The sequence below is a fragment of the Culex quinquefasciatus genome, chromosome 2 (assembly GCF_015732765.1).
Source record: "Culex quinquefasciatus strain JHB chromosome 2, VPISU_Cqui_1.0_pri_paternal, whole genome shotgun sequence".
Classification (NCBI taxonomy): domain Eukaryota; kingdom Metazoa; phylum Arthropoda; class Insecta; order Diptera; family Culicidae; genus Culex; species Culex quinquefasciatus.
The window spans coordinates 124,096,201-124,112,779 of NC_051862.1; the positions used below are offsets into that span (position 1 = coordinate 124,096,201).

Here is a 16,579-nt window from a genome sequence, read left to right on the forward strand (position 1 = left end):
ATCCCCCCCCCCCCCAAAATCCTTCAGAGTAACAAGGGTTTACCTCTGAGGTGACATCAAAAACTCACAACCCGCAATCCCATTTTCCGTTCCGAATCCGCAGCATCCTGTCATCTCATTCGGTTTGTCGCCGGATTTTTTTTCCTTTCTAGTACCTAATGTTCCCGAATCGGCTTAGTTTGCAGACAAAATCGGGTTGGGAAACAAAAAACCGAAACTGTGAGGTAAAACCAGGGGTTTTGGTGCATGTTTAACATTGTTTATGTTGTTGCGGAGATTTGTCGAGAGTTTTTTTTTTCAGGGTTCACCTCGAGTTGCGTTGTTTTGTTTTTCGCAAGTTTGTGTTCTTTCCGAAAGGATATTTTCTGGTTGGTTGGTAGACTGATTTTGCAAACGAGTTTTTTTTACCTCAACTTGATAAGGACTTGCTAGGCGCGCGGTGAAGGATGGTAAACATATATTTGCTGAGGAAAAAACGAGAACGATTATCACACATCGATTTGTTATGTTTTGCTGTCTGTTAAGAGTTGTTTAATTTGAAATGTGTCACGTTTCTTTCGACTAGTTGCACTTTCACTTCTTATTAACTAAACATCGTTCTAAAATGATTCATTTCTTTAGGGGGTTTCACTGTAGGATTTTATGTTTTTTTTTTCTTTTTTAGTTTAACATTTCAGCATTTAACAACTATACACACGGCGTCTGTTGGATATTTGGTTTTGTTTTCTTAAAAAGTGACTGTTTTCTTTGCTTTGAGTTCGTTTTGATTATTCTCTGTTTAAAGTCTTTCATTTCTGTTAGGGAAGGGACATCATTTTTGTTTCATTTCTTTCGTTCTAAACATCGCAGCATTTTACAGTTACCATTTTTTTACACCTTTCGAGTTGTTTCTAATAGTGACATCGAACATTGTTTGTGCATATTGTTTCGCTTTTTTTTTTTACTAATTATTAGTTCTCATTAACTACTGCTACACCAGTTCGTCTGCTCTACACACAGTCATCGTTCGAGGGAGATGAGGATGATTAGTTTGATTTGTCGTTAAATAAGTTGTACTTAAAGATTGTTTCCAAATTGACAATAGGCTTATTGTTTTGAGGGTTAAAGGTTGTCTCACTAATTTAAGATTATTTGGCTACCTCTTTTCGTAAAATATTTTCATCTGACAAAAGAATTTATCTAAATTATTCTAAGACAGACTCGGTCAATCTTCACCAACTTTCCAACAATCCGTTGATTGAAATGCATTTCGTTTGAAATCTTCGATTCTCACTTGTTTGCAGCAATAATGCCCCTACTACTTGAAAGACTACATCAGATGTTTTCTCCTGAAATTTGTGATTATTTTCTTCTTGCATTATTGTCACCATATTTTTATTCCCAACCTGCCAAGCTACCCGAGGTGGACTGCGTCACAAAACTTGTACGTACTGCGAAAATGGAAAAGTTTGCCTAATTAAAGTTATTTCCTCACAACTCAGGCAAAAATAAATCAACTCAAGCAAAGTGTTGCGATGAGGAGGAGGAGGTGACAGGGTGAAAAGCATTGGTATCATGTAATAACTTTTCGATAATAATTAGCACAACGTGGGGGTGTCGACGCCATTGATGTCTCTGAAAGCTGATGGAAATTTGCGCCGACGACGACGACCTTCGCGCGCAATCATTATCGCTGAAACGAGAGACAGAGGAGGAGCATAATTTAATTTTTGATTCAATTAAAAGGATGCTTTTTGAGCCTTTTTGGCGCAGCGAACATGAGTGGAGGTGTAATTTTTGGGCTCGCTGTTATGTGATACATTTTGCACAATAATTTCAACCCCGGCGGCACACTCGAGCTTTTGGGCATGATGTAATGGAAAATCTGTAGGTGATAATTATGATTGGTGCGACTTTTTTGTGTGGGTTTGTGGTGATTGATGACTACCTATTTGTTTCGCTAAAAAAAATAAAAGAAAAAATAACTTAATTAGCTGTGATACTTGAAAATAAGGTAGTTTATAACTTCCTTTAAAATGGATAACGGGTATTGAAGTTTGAGTTTGATCTTACGTGGAATTTATGGAGAATTCCGAATATATGTCAAAATTTAACAAATGGGCAAAGGGCAAAAGTTTAAAGAAATATCTCAAAACTGTGAGAAAAACTGCAATTGGCCGAAAAATTCATACGATAGGCTTATAGTCAACGAAATTCCCAAACTATTGCCCCATGGGAGTAAGGATGTTGAAGGCTGTGGCAAAAAGACATTGGAGCAACTCTCTACAAATTCGGCCGATTTCGACCATTTTAATTTTTTGTATTTTTTATTTGGCTCAAACTTTGTGGGGGCTATTTTGTGTCATTGGTTCACCCATACAAGTCTCCATACAATTTTGGCAGATGTCCATACAAAAATGGTACGTAAATATTCGAATATCTGTAACTTTTGAATGAATTTTCTGATCAATTTGGTGTCTTCGGCAATGTTGTAGGTATTGTTGAGGACTATTGAGAAAAAAATAGGTACACGGAAAAAATGACGATTTTTTAATTAACATTTTTTCACAAAAACTCAATTTCCTGCCGCCGAGTTATGATTTTTTTTTAAATAGTGATTTTTGGAAAAAATCGAAATTTTTTTTTTTCAAAAATTTATAACTAGGCGACAGATTTTTTGACCATGTTTCACTATGGCTCAAAAGTTGCGGGTTTTTGACTCCTAAAACATATAAAAAAATCTCGAAAATAAAAAAAATACGTATTTGGGGAATTTGAGTTTTTGTTAAAAAAAATGTTAATAAAAAAATCGGCATTTTTTCCGTGTATCTTTTTTTTCTCAAAAGTCCTCAACAATACCTACAACTTTGCCGAAGACACCAAATTGATCAGAAAATTCATTCAAAAGTTAAAGATATTCGAATATTTACGTACCATTTTTGTATGGACAGCTGTCAAAATTGTATGGAGACTTGTATGGGTGAACCAATGACACAAAATAGCTTCTTTGGTCATAGGGTAGGCCCCCACAAAGTTTGAGCCAAATAAAAAAATACAAATAAAATCCATTTCCGATTTTCCTGTCACACATGAGGTCTGCACAGCTGATTCCACGTAGATTTTTCCCGCCAGTAATGACAGGAAACGCTGAAAAACGGAATATGTGCCAAAATCATAAGTGGTCTTGTTAACATATGAAGGGAAATCATCGTGAACTGGAACTGCCGGTCGTTAGCCCGGGTAAAGTGGAAACGTTGAGATGATTGTTGTCCTCTGCTCTCATCTCGCAAAAAGCCATACAGAGAACCACGTCCCATTCCCCATCCCAAATCCCTTTCCCAAATCCCAATCCCCAATCTACAGTGTCAAGCGACCCGTGCCAAGGGATGTATGTCTGGAGGGAGCAAGAAGTATCCAGGTCTGAACGGAGCCTGCGTGGTACCAAGACGCCCCACGCAGTATGTAGTCTCCTCTGTGTCTTTGCAGGCCCGAGTCACAGTTGAAGTTTGTAGGAGTCCTGAAAACAAGGTTTATCAACATGGAAATTGATCAAAACCAAAACCCAAGTGCCAGCTGCTTCCCTCAGCTGGAACCAACGCGGAAGAAAGGAAGAAGAAGCATGAAATCCGCCGGAAGAGAGGACACCACTAGAAGAGAAGACCCGGCGGAAAACTGTAGAGTGCAGTTTGCGGTGTCGGAACGCATGAGAGACATGCACAGGAAGGTTCACATGTGGAAGGAAGTAGGAGAGTTATCCAGTACCAAACGAGAACCTTCTGTTGTTCTTCGGAGCAATTCTGCGAGAGATGGTAAGGTTACGCAACAGTCTTTGACGAAAACTAGGCAACCACATGCATATTTTCGCTTTTCTGCGAATATAGCACCGGTACAGCTGAACATTCTGAAAATTCACGCAACAACCTCACCGCTTGAGCACCCCCGCTACGATGAGCACGGTATTTTACCACTCGTCAACAGCATTTCAGAAAACTCTCAGGTACAGATAAACAATCCAAAACCGACTTCATGTGGCCTTCCAGTACTTCATGTACTATACAAGAGGAACCCGCATCCTCAACACACATCAGCGACCAAGCTGCAGGACACTGCCATCCTGTTCCCGGATCATCAAAACATCTTGGAGAAAACGGCAGGTTCAACTGAACAATGAACAATATCCGTTGCATCCAGGTTAACCTCCATCATGCTAAGGGTGCTTCCAGTATCCTTAGTCGGAGGTTCACTAAAGAGCAATTTGGGATTGCTCTCGTTCAAGAACCGTGGGTGCACAACAACAAAATCTTTGGACTGTCCTGTCAAAGCAGTAGATTGATCTACAGCAATACGCAGGCAACACCAAGAACGGCGATTCTGCTGAGCGGAAACATCAAGTGTACTCCAATCACGGAATTCGTCCAACGAGACATCGTTGCAGCAATGGTGACCGTCCCGACCACCAAGGGAAAGCAGGAGATGGTTGTTGCATCTGCTTACTTTCCTGGTGACCAGGACGATGTTCCACCGCCAGAAGTGGCCGCACTTGTGCGATACTGTAGGGCTGTCAATAAACCGTTCCTCATCGGTTGTGACGCGAACGCCCACCATACGATATGGGGAAGCACGGATGTTAACGATAGAGGTGAGCGCCTTCTTGAATACTTGACGTCTAACAACGTCAATGTATGCAATAAGGGCAATGAACCTACTTTTGTTACTGTCGCAAGACAGGAGGTCTTGGACCTCACTCTGTGTAGTGCTGCTTTTGCAGACAAAATAAAAAACTGGCATGTCTCTGAAGAAGCTAGTCTATCTGATCACAGACAGATTGTCTTTGACATTGAAGCCAGTCAACTGAAAAGGGAAACGTTTCGTGACCCAAATGACACGGACTGGAACGCCTTTCGAGGTCACCTTTGCCGGTCCAAACAAGACGCTCCTTCACGAATACGAACCCCGAAGAATTGGATACTGCAGCGAATACTCTTCAACGCAGGATCACGGCAGCCTACCAGGCAAGCTGCCCTAAGAAGGTGAGGGAAATCTGTCGGGACGTACCGTGGTGGAGCGAAAGCCTGAGCAGTCTCCGCAAGGAGGCTAGAAGGCTTTTCAACAGAGCTAAGCTCACTTCCGAATGGGATGCCTACAAAGCAGCCCTAACGAAGTATAACGCGGAGTTGAGGAGAGCCAAAAACTAGCCTGGCTAATTTCTGTGAGGACATAAGCTCGATGTCTGAAGCAACCCGACTCCAAAAGGCGTTGTCAAAAGACCATTCCAACGGTCTAGGACAGGTAAGAGACGAGCAAGGTACTCTCACTGTCACAAACAAGGAAACACTGCAAGTACTCATGAGTACGCACTTTCCAGAATCAACAGAAAGAGAGGAGGATGCAGCTAGTACCCAGACTGCAGATGGCGTATGGTGTCGACCATCAAGAGAGTCAGTCCACCTAGCCCGTCGAATGTTCAACCAGTCTTCAATCAGATGGGCCCTCGGCACATTTGAACCATTGAAGGCTGCAGGACCCGACGGCATCCTTCCAATCTTTCTCCAAAAAGCAGCCGACACCATAATGGCTGAGTTGATCAACTTACTTCGAGCCAGCTTCACCCTGGGCTACATCCCTCGAAGCTGGCGTAAAGTTAAGGTGATCTTCATACCTAAGGCCGGCAGAAGTGACCCCACGATGCCAAAAGCCTTCAGACCCATAAGTCTGACAGTGACGCTGCTCAAGCTTATGGAGAAAATCACGGACAACCACATCCGGGCGGAGTTCTTGAAGGACTTCCCTTTGCATAAACACCAATATGCATACCAAGCGGGCAAATCGACCGAAACTGCCCTACACACGCTAGTGTCACGTATCGAGAACGCACTGAAATATAAAGAATCTGCACTTTGTGCTTTTCTTGATATTCAGGGTGCCTTCGATAACACTTCGTACACAGCCATCAATGAAGCGCTCCGGTCGAGGAACGTCGATGGAACAACTGCGAGCTGGATTCATGCTATGCTTACGAGCAGAGAGATTTCAGCATCGCTAGGAGACACATCTATCACAATAACAGCAGCCAAAGGCTGTCCGCAAGGGGAGTACTCTCTCCTTTGCTTTGGCTGCTGGTGGTAGATAGTCTTCTAAGAAAACTTACACTACTCGGCTACGAAGTCATTGGATATGCTGACGACGTAGTCTTAATCATCCGGGGGAAGTACGACGGAACGTTATCGGACCGTCTACAGTCAGCTCTAAACTGCACCATGTCGTGGTGTGAGCAGGAAGGGCTGACAATAAACCCCAACAAAACCGTGATAATCCCGTTTACTAACAGGAGGAAACACGACCTTAGGCCGCCTACCTTGAAAGGAACCCGAATGACCTTCAGTTCTGAGGTCAAATATTTAGGAGTAATCCTTGACAAAAAGCTGAACTGGAATGCACATCTGGACTATGCGGTAAAGAAGGCAACTACTGCTATCTGGGCGTGCAACAAAATGCTCGGCAAAACCTGGGGCCTTAAACCAAAACTTGCATTCTGGTCTTACACCACCATCGCTCGACCTAGGGTAACCTATGCGTCGACCGTTTGGTGGCCGAAGACTGAACAGAAGACATGTCAGTCGAAGCTGACCAAGCTCCAACGACTGGCATGTCTCTCTGTAACGAGTGCAATGAAAACAACCCCTACCGCGGCCATGGAAGCCATGCTATGCATTCTGCCTTTACATTTACATGTGAAGCAGGAGGCAGCGCTTGGCGCTCTACGACTACAACGGTGTAACAACTGGGTGAAAGGAGATGGAACGGGTCACTCGCGGATCGTGAAGGCTTTTGACATTTCCCCCCTTGCAACTTCAGTCTCGGACTGCATGGAGGTGAGGCCCAACATGGACATTCCATATGAGGTGATTGAAACAAATCGCCAAATGTGGAGTAATGGAGGACCTACACTTCCAGAAGGAACTATTCGTTTCTTTACGGATGGTTCAAAAATGGGCACTTCTACTGGAGCTGGAGTCTTCGGTCCTCGAACCAGGGAAACCATATCTATGGGAAAGTGGCCTACCGTTTTTCAAGCAGAAGTGTATGCCATACACATCTGTGCGAGGACGTGTATTATGAGAAATTATAGACACGCAAAAATCGGTATTTTCTCGGATAGCCAAGCTTCACTATTGGCATTAAAATCCTCTAAATGCGAATCCAAACTTGTTTGGGAGTGCGTCGCTTCCCTCAGGGAACTTGCTTCTCGGCATAACAGAGTGATGCTGTTTTGGGTCCCAGGGCACTGCGGCATTGAAGGCAACGAAATGGCTGATGAACTTGCCAGACAAGGCTCATCAAACATCTTCGTGGGTCCCGAGCCGTTCCTTGGAATCTCAAAATGTGCCGTGAAGCAAGAAATAACTAATTGGGGACAATTGCAAATCGCTTCAATCTGGGGCGAGATGCGAGGATTGAGACAAGCTAAAACTTTTATCACTCCAAGTCCTTCAATTGCCAGGAAACTTCTTGGCTTAAACCGTAGGGAACTACGAATACTCGCAGGGCTTCTAACAGGACATTGTCCTGCCAGATATCACCTGCACAAAATCGGCAGGTGGCCTAACAACCTCTGTCGTTTTTGTTTAACTGAGCTGGAAAGCTCGGCACATTTACTCTGCTTCTGCGGAGCACTTGTGTCTCGAAGGCTGCGGTTCTTTGGATCGCACCTTCTTACGCCGTACGATGTATGGCACCACACCCATCCCAAGAAGGTCATACAGTTCATCGACTGTATTGCGCCGGATTGGGATAAACCATGTCTGCAAAATAACCCCTCGTCTTCCGATCCAATGGATACGAGTAATTTGTAGTATGGACAGTAACCAGGGTACATCACAAAAGATAGCCTTCTCAGGTGGTCGCAGTGAACTTAACCCAATGCCCGTTGGGCAACAAAAAAAAAAAAATTCCGATTTTTGTAGAGAATTGCTCATTGGGGTTTTGCAATAATTTGCAAAAGCTATGAGAAAAAAGTCTTTAAAAAAACTTTATGACAATGTGCTTCAGAATATCTTGCAAATTTAACCAAAAGAAATTACTTTTATCAAATTTTACGAAAATGCGAATAATTTTATTTTTTATGTATTTTGGACCTCAAAATTCAAAGCCCGTTTTACCCCACTTCCCATATTTGGCATGAGTTCATCTCATGTATAAACAAACAAACGCTGAAAGTTTCATCCAAATCGGAGCACCTCGATACACCTCGATTTCTAAAACAAACCGAGCAAAATCTACAAAAATTGCATAAATCGTTGAGATCGAGGTTGAGATAGTCTGTTAGAGCTCCCTGGTTCCCGTTGACCGTAGTCAACACATTTTGTTTTTTTTTTTGTTTTAGACGGGTGAATTTTTTTTTGGAAATGAACTCAAGGACATAATTCTCGAGTCATCATCTTGCATCATATCTTAATCATCATCGCGGTTTTCAGATTCAGGAGGGTCAATTCCATCTAGACCCAATAAAACCTGGCCTTGATGCAAAAACAGCAAACTGAGAAAACGCATTTGAAGATTGTCCCACACATGTTAAATTTTTGCGAAAAAAAACTGGATTTCCTCCTGATTTCTAGAACAAAGTACTGGAAGTTGCAGGCATTTCTGAAAGAGCACACGATTTTGAATCAAACTGCATCAATAACTCAAAAGCGATGAAAATGCATATGGGACATTTCTGCGATCAGGGCCAGTACATCTCACCCTTGCTATGAGTCAGTACGAGCGACACGCTAGAACACGCTTTGGTTGTTCGTGCCGGGCATTCCACTAAAAATACAATTTCTACGTTACGTAATAAGAGAACGCTCCCTAAGAGAGCCAAAGGTTAACAAAATGAATAACAGTTGTTTCAGCATGCTGCAAATTAAAACAATACCGTCTATAATCACAAATAACTTCTCTTTCCCACATTGGCTCGTCCCTTTCTTTAAACTGTCTCGATTCTGACCCTCGTTGGTCACAGGGAGCGTTCTTTTATTACCTAACGCGAAAATTTTGATGTTTTTACCCCCTCCCCAAAAACAAAATTTTTACACATACTTTAAATATTTGTAAGGAGCTGCGCTGTCCCTGATCACACATATGTCCCATATGCATTATCATCGCTTTTTAGTTAATGATGCAGTTTGGTTCTAAATCGTGTCCCCTCTCAGAAAAGCCTACAGCATCTTGTACTTTGTTCTAGAATTCAGGAGTAAATCCAGTAAATCCATATTAGCTGGGAAGGGGTACATCTTTAATGTCAGAAAAAATGTGTAATTTTACCACTTTTCTGTTGTAATGTCGCTTTTTCAGTCTAAATTGAGGTTAAATTACATCATAAAAGAGGTAATATTCAACCCTCCAAATTCACACAATTTTTTACTGTGTAACATGTGTCATTTTGTAAATTTACAATGAAACGCCTTGTTCTATCACTTTGATGTCAACAATGTCCAACCTCCAAAGTTCACAACCATAATTTCCTCTTCAAGTTCCGATCACGTCCATTCAGTGCGTCCTGCTGCAAACTGAAAACCATATTTGCACTTTCCAACGACAAGCTGCACAAAAAAAGTCGACAAACTCATCAACTAGCGTTACACCACAACTCCAACCGTCCATCCTACCCCGGGGGAAATTTGTGCGTTTTAATTGCCATGATTGATGCCCCATCGTCGACGTCGTCTCCGTACTCACCGGGAACCGTCTCGTGGCCACACGCAGGGACACAGCCGCTAGTTGTCATTTTTTTTTGCTTGCTGCTTCCTCTCTTGTCCAATTTGAGCGGCGGTAGTTGCGTTTCAGGATGAAGTTAATAAATCAATTTTCAGCTCACTTCCGCCCAGGGGTCCGGCGATCCTGCGGGGTACTGTCTGTGAAGGGAAACGGAAATGGGAAAAACGTGAAAAATATGGTTACTGGAAAGTTTCTATTGGAATTGTAAACTTTTTACTTTGTCGACTGTGAGTGGTAACGATTTCGCCTCGTAAGCGGTAGTCAAGGGAAGGTAGCGTATCATCACAAGCTGGACCTATGGAATGTTAACACTAAGTTAACAAGTAGCCACTGAATCCGCTTTTTAAATGCGGCCCCGTTACTCTTTATAAGTAAAGTTTACTTTACATGTGATAAATAGAAGAAAAAAAAATAGAAGAACGAATTCTAAAAAAGGGAAGAATTTTTTTTAAACTTCATCATCCCGGTACGAGAATTGAACTCACGACCTCTGGATTGGAAACCCAGCACGCCGCTAGTCGAAAACCCATCCCTTACCGGTCAGTATTCCCTGTGAGCATATTTACTCTTTTTAAGGGATCTGACTTTGCCGAGCCAGACAGGAATCGAACCCATCACCTTCCGCTTACAGGGCGAAACCCGTAACCTCACGGCCACGGAAGCTCGGCAAATTATCGATGTACTTATAGACCCAATTGGTTTATTGTTGACCGTAACGAGTTATCGCCATTTAAAAAAAAAAAACAATTGAAAAGTTTTTATTGTTTGCTATCAAATCTGGACGCCGGATTTTACATAAAAGTACATAAAAAGCTGCATATAATTGAAAAACATGTCTTTTTTCGAATGTTCACAAAAGGATGGGGTCAAACTGCCCCTCCGTCACGAGATATAAAAAAGGGACCTCGGATTCGGGATCAGGGACAAAAATCGCCCTTAGGACAAAGTTTCACGCAAATCGAAGAGGGGTCGAGGCAACTGCGTGTGAGTTGGCCCATGTTAAATGTCATCTTTAGTCTCATCATTTTAAATCTCGAGATCAACCTCAATCTCATCTCAAATTTCATTAAAAAAAATCCCATCTAGAACTTTGTCCCAAATCTCATTCAGAATTTAATCGAGATTCTCATCAAATCGCATCTTGCCACTCAAGTCTCATCTTGAATTTTATTAAAAGTTACCTTTTGAGCTGACAAATGTCACTAGTACTCGAGAATAACATTTGAGAAGGGCGTAAGATATTTGAATATTTTTGTATTCTGTAATTTGAAAATTACTGTATCTCGAAGCTGTTGCGTCGTATCAAAAAGTGGTCAAAGACAAACTTGTAGGAAATTGGACGGGCTTTCTGAAAAAAATACAAAATACAAAAACAAAAATACACGCCACATCTATGAGATTTTTTGATTTTTAAGTCTAAAACTTAAATTTGAAGGTGATGTCACGATTTTTTTTCGTTCAAATTTTTTGAGGAAATAGTCTAAAATGTTACTAAAAGACTGACGAAAAATGCAGGATGGTATGTCTCTCCTAAAAAAATACAAAAATCATTTACTGAAACTGTTTTTTTGAAAAGTGGTCTAAACGTCAAAATTTTTAAAAACCGGTAGTGGGAATCGATTCTCCAGACAATTTTACATAAAAGTCTCCGTATTGACCATTGTCCTATGTCCAATCCTTGGGAAGATACAGTGGTTTTAAAAATAAAAATGTTGAAAAAACGGGGTTTTTGGTGGTTTTTGACAATTTCTATATGACAGACTTGGTTTTTCAGTCTAGTAAATATTTTTAACGGAAAGCTCGTCCAATTTTCCATAAGTTTGCCTTTGACTCTTTTGTGGCAAAATGATTGGCTAACTTAACCTCAGTCAACCATGCTCATGCTCATGCTCAAAATGTTTGGCTGACTTATCGAAAAAAATTATAGTAGGTTGTTGTCGACCTTTAACAAATTCGCATGTGTTATCACAAAATGTACGTAGTGCCTAAGACGTGAACAAACTTTTTTTCTTATCTCGAATCACGTTTATAACGCAGTCACGATTTTCATCTCGAACCTGTTATCAAATTTACGACGAGTTTCATCGCAGATTTTAGATCTTCATAATTTCAAAAAAAAAAATGTGCCGGGACCGTGGTGTAGGGGTAAGCGTGGTTGCCTCTCACCCAGTCGGCCTGGGTTTGATCCCAGAAGGTCCCGGTGGCAAATTTTGAGACGAGATTTGTCTGATCACGCCTTCCGTCGGACAGGGAAGTAAATGTTGGTCCCGGTCTAACCTTAAGGGTTAGGTCGTTAGCTCAGTCCAGGTGTAGGAGTCGTCTCCCTGGGTCCTGCCTCGGTGGAGTCGCTGGTAGGCAGTTGGGCTCACAATCAAAAGGTCGTCAGTTCGAGTCCCGGGGTAGATAGAAGCTAAGGTGTAAAAAGAGGTTTGCAATTGCCTCAACAATCAATCCTTCGGACACCTAGTTTCGAGTAGGAATCTCGCAATCGAGAACGCCAAGGCAATGCTGTAGAGCGAATAATTTGATTTTTTGATAATTTCAAAAGACAAAGAATATTTACTTAGAGTTCATCCATAAAGTACGTCACGCTAAAATCAGCCAAAATTTACAACCCCCTTTGTCACGCTTTTCCTATACTCTTAACATATATTGCGTCATCCATACAATTTTGGCAACCGTCCATATAAATATGCTTTTGAAATATTCGAAAATCCGTACATACGTTGAAAATAGATGTTACGTAAAGTCGTAGGTATCGCTTAAAATTTCTCATAAAAAAGTGTTACACTCTGAAAAATAATCCTTGTTTTTGATTCGAATTTTCACAAACAAAAAATAGGTTGCACAAAATAACAATTTAAAAATCTCTTTTAAAAGATGTTTTAGAAGACAAAAAAAAAATACATTTCATCAGCTAAGTCACAAGGGGGAAAACATTCATTTGGCAGTGTTGCCAACTTAAAAAAAAATTGAAAAAATCGGTCGAAAAAGTCGATTATCTATTTTCACATTATTTAAAAATACAACATCAAATTGGCAATCAAAAAGTATTCCGCAAAGGTTTCGATATCACAATTGATCCTGCATCATTTTCAAGTTATAGCCACTTATAATGGTTATTTGTTGCCAGTGTTGGTATTATCGCGCTCTCGCGAGAAAATTTTCTCTCTCTCGAGTTCTCGCCGCGAGTCTCGAGCTGCCGAGAGAAACTCACCGATTGCCCGTGCTCTCCTCCGCTCGCGAACGGGCTTTCTCGCGAGCCAGAATTGCCCGTTCGCGAGAAGTTGAACGTGTTAGAAACGAACAAAAAAAAACACAGCGATTGAAGTTACACCTCTATACCATCGCCTGGTTCGTATTCATAAGCCTGATAAACAAATTGCTAGCTTGGGGCGAACGGCTAGCACGAGGCGCTCGCGAGCGCTCGCGGCGAGAGCGAGAACGCGAACGAAAATGCGAGCGCGAGCGAGAAGAGAAAAGTACTACAAGTTCTCTCCCTCGTTCGCAAGCGAGAAATGCTTTCCTTCTTCTCGCTCGAATTCCAACAATGTTTGTTGCTTTTGAAAACATTACTTTTTACCTGTAGAAGTAGTCATGACTGAAAGTCATCCCCGAAAATTGTTTTTTTTTTTAATGATCAGAAAGTTTCCTAAAAAAATGCTTCAAAAACATTGAAGATTATCAATGGCAGTCAATGGTTCCTGAGATACGGCCTCTGAAAGAAGAGTATGCAAGTAAAATAAAGGTTTCTCTTTGCATAGTGCGACTGATTTTCAATGTTAGTATTGTAAATAAAACTTTCTGAATTTTTGGATTTGTCATCGAAAAGGATAAAAAATTAGATTACGAGCCCAGAGAAAGTGTTATAAAATACATTTTTATCGTGCCCAGCTGTTTTACCATCATTAGTTTGCAAAATATCCAAGTATCGACGAAGCAAAAAAAAAACTTTTTGCGATGCTGTACATTGGAATTCCACGAAACATGTAAATATTTTGATCGATCCCAGGCATGCTAAATTTAATGTTAAACGTTTTAAAATGCGTATAAAAACTAAACTATCGAAGCTCATCAACATAAAATCAAAACCTTTTTCTCAACTATTAATTTCATCAAGCGCTTGCTGTTGTGTTAAAAGTTTATAATTGGTATCAGTTTCAACAGAATCAATATTCGAATAGATATTCGAAATGAGCCACGTGTCCCCCACGTACAATCAAACGGTATCAAAACAAATTCCCGGAATAGCACTCCTCTGCACACAATGAATGCAGTTATTATACAGGAAAACATCCAATTTGCGAGCAGCAAACTGACATTTCCAGCATTCGAGGAAACTTGGCTTGCATGACTTGTATGCAGATGTGCTGCTGCCTTTTTCCGATTGTGAAACGACAAAGAAAAACAAGCCAAACACGTGCCGTGTATTATTAATGCTGTTTCGGTTTAACTATTTTCTTCGAAAATATTATCCTGAATAAGTTATTATTACAAGGAGATTTGTTTTGCCTTGATTCAACACGCGCTCCAATCGAGTGGGGATTCTCTCACTCTGTTCGATTTGCCCGTTTCCGATGAATTATAGAAAACTGTCACGATTTTTATTCACTCTTCGACCGACCAACAGCAGATATCCGACATTACGAATTCAATGAACGAGCTGCGAAGGACTTTCGTTCGGTGGCGAGATTTACGCAAAAAAGGAAAGAAAAAATGGAGTGTGTACCCTTTTTGCCGCAAAATGTCCTGCGGGTAAAGGAAAATTGATTCTGTGGGTTTTTTTTGATGGAGTATATAGTACCAAGTTAAAACATGTTCATATTTATTGTTTAAATAAAGAAATGCAAACTCCAATCGTGAACACTGTTTACAATGTTGAATTTTTGTTTCTGATAAATGGGATACACACAAATTTGACATAAGTTTGATCTCAATTAAATATTGATGCATACTGTAAAATTGCATAAAATTAAATAATTATGTTTTGTGAAGACTCCGTGGATACTTCATATTGTTATAGCACTGCATAAATTATTCCATGCTCCCTCTAGATAAAACGATAACACCTCACCCTTTTCACATTTTTTGATGGGATTGGTTTGAATTCCATTTTCACAAACCGTGCGCTGATTGGAATTTGATGATTTACTTTGATTGCTGGAGGATTCCGTGGTGTCGTCGCCGAGAACGGATTCCGGCAAATGTTCAGAAAATATCTGTAGAAAGCGATGTTTGAACATAATGATTCGTTTTATATTTCGTTTGATAGCTTTTCACGCTATAATCGACTTCAAAATTTATTGTAAGATAAATATGATTTTTTTTGAGGAAAACTTAGCTTCACCTAATTGATTAATTCCTTCTTTGTTATATTTTGGTAGGGCAAATGTCCCTATTTTGACTTTATATCTGTTTTGATGTTGGTGAAGTGAAAATCGTGTAACACACGCTAAACGCGAAACTCTCTCACATGAGTGGTTTGCTTGTAACCATCACGAGTTATCCCGATTTTTTAAAAAACATGTTTTGAAAAGTTACAAACTGATATAGAGTTCACGCCCGTTGATATGACAGCAGAAAAATGGTCATATGACAGCCGCATGACAATCGCAGAACAAATTAATGGCTGTTGTTAAAGGGTGCCATGAGTTTTCAGCTGATTTTTCGGAAAATACTTCAAACAAACTAAGTTGACAGCCAAATCAACACAGACCTTTTGTACAACTTACTGATTTTTACACCGCGGTAGCTAGGCGGCTATAATCTCCTGTCACTCACAGCGACGTGTTCTGGATTTTGTCTCAAAATAAGCAATATGAATTTTGATATAATGAACGATTGACTGCGAAATGCCACTATTATACTATTTTTTTGATAAATTTACTAAATATTTAAATATGTAAAGAGTTGGATTTTATTATCACCAGCAAATTACCTCTATAAATGTACAACAGTTTCATACATTTTCACCATGAATCATCATCATCGTTACTCTTTCAACCACTTTTCCTCGTAAAGTAACGATGATCGCAATGAAATGCGCCATACTACGTGTACTTTGTCAATTCTGGCACAAGTGGAAGAAATGTGGGACCTTAAAAAACGACCCATAAAATTTAACGTCACTTTTGTGCGGTTTGGCCCCGCAACATCTGACTGACGAGGGGTTCTTACGAGTTCCGCGAATGTCGTTCCGTGGCCCTCCCTCGAAAGAAAAAGTACTTGAGGGTGGCCTCACCCAAAAAAAAAAAAGAAAGAGCTCTCGTCCTTCGCGATAATGAAGAATAATGGTCGACTCCGAAAGGGAAAATCGCTTCATTGCCATCGCTGTCTGTCACCCTTAAACATGTGTTACCAGGACCAAGACTCCCGGTGCTTCTGGTCACCAGAGCAGGACCTGTGACCATCAACGACGACGGCGATGGTGATGACGATTACTGTTATTACACCAGAGCGCGCAGAATACTTGTTGTTGGAGTGTTCACTGAACCAGGTTATAGGGAGGACATTTAAAAAAAGAACAGAGCCCATCCTGGAGAGATGACCCTCGTCGTCTTGTTGGCACAATCTGCCAGCACCGACTGTGGTGGGGATTGCACCTAACAAGACATGGTGACAACGAGCTGGATGTTCCCGTTTCCGTGCACTGCTTTGTCCTACTGGAAGGATTTTTTTCTAGCATTGTAAAAACAAAGCAAACAGTGCACCTAAATAGTATGCTCGCGAAAAAGGTGGAAATTTGTATGGAAGTATCACCTTAATCGCGAAACATAAGTCAAGTTATATTAAGCATATTAACTATCCAGGTTTTTAAGCGAAGATGGCGTTCAAAATGGTG

At 40.8% G+C, this 16,579-nt stretch overlaps 1 protein-coding gene across 1 annotated transcript in view; it reads right to left on the reverse strand.

The window, feature by feature from the left end:
- Nucleotides 1-502: 502 nt before the first annotated feature.
- LOC6048798 (probable G-protein coupled receptor CG31760) overlaps nucleotides 503-16,579 on the reverse strand; it is a 191,818-nt gene continuing 175,741 nt past the window's right edge. The window contains exons 11-12 of the mRNA XM_038253566.1: nucleotides 9,700-9,875; nucleotides 503-1,672 (exon numbers count right to left, since the gene is read on the reverse strand). The gene's annotated coding sequence lies outside the window, so the exon portion shown is untranslated. The remainder of the gene's footprint in view (nucleotides 1,673-9,699; nucleotides 9,876-16,579) is intronic.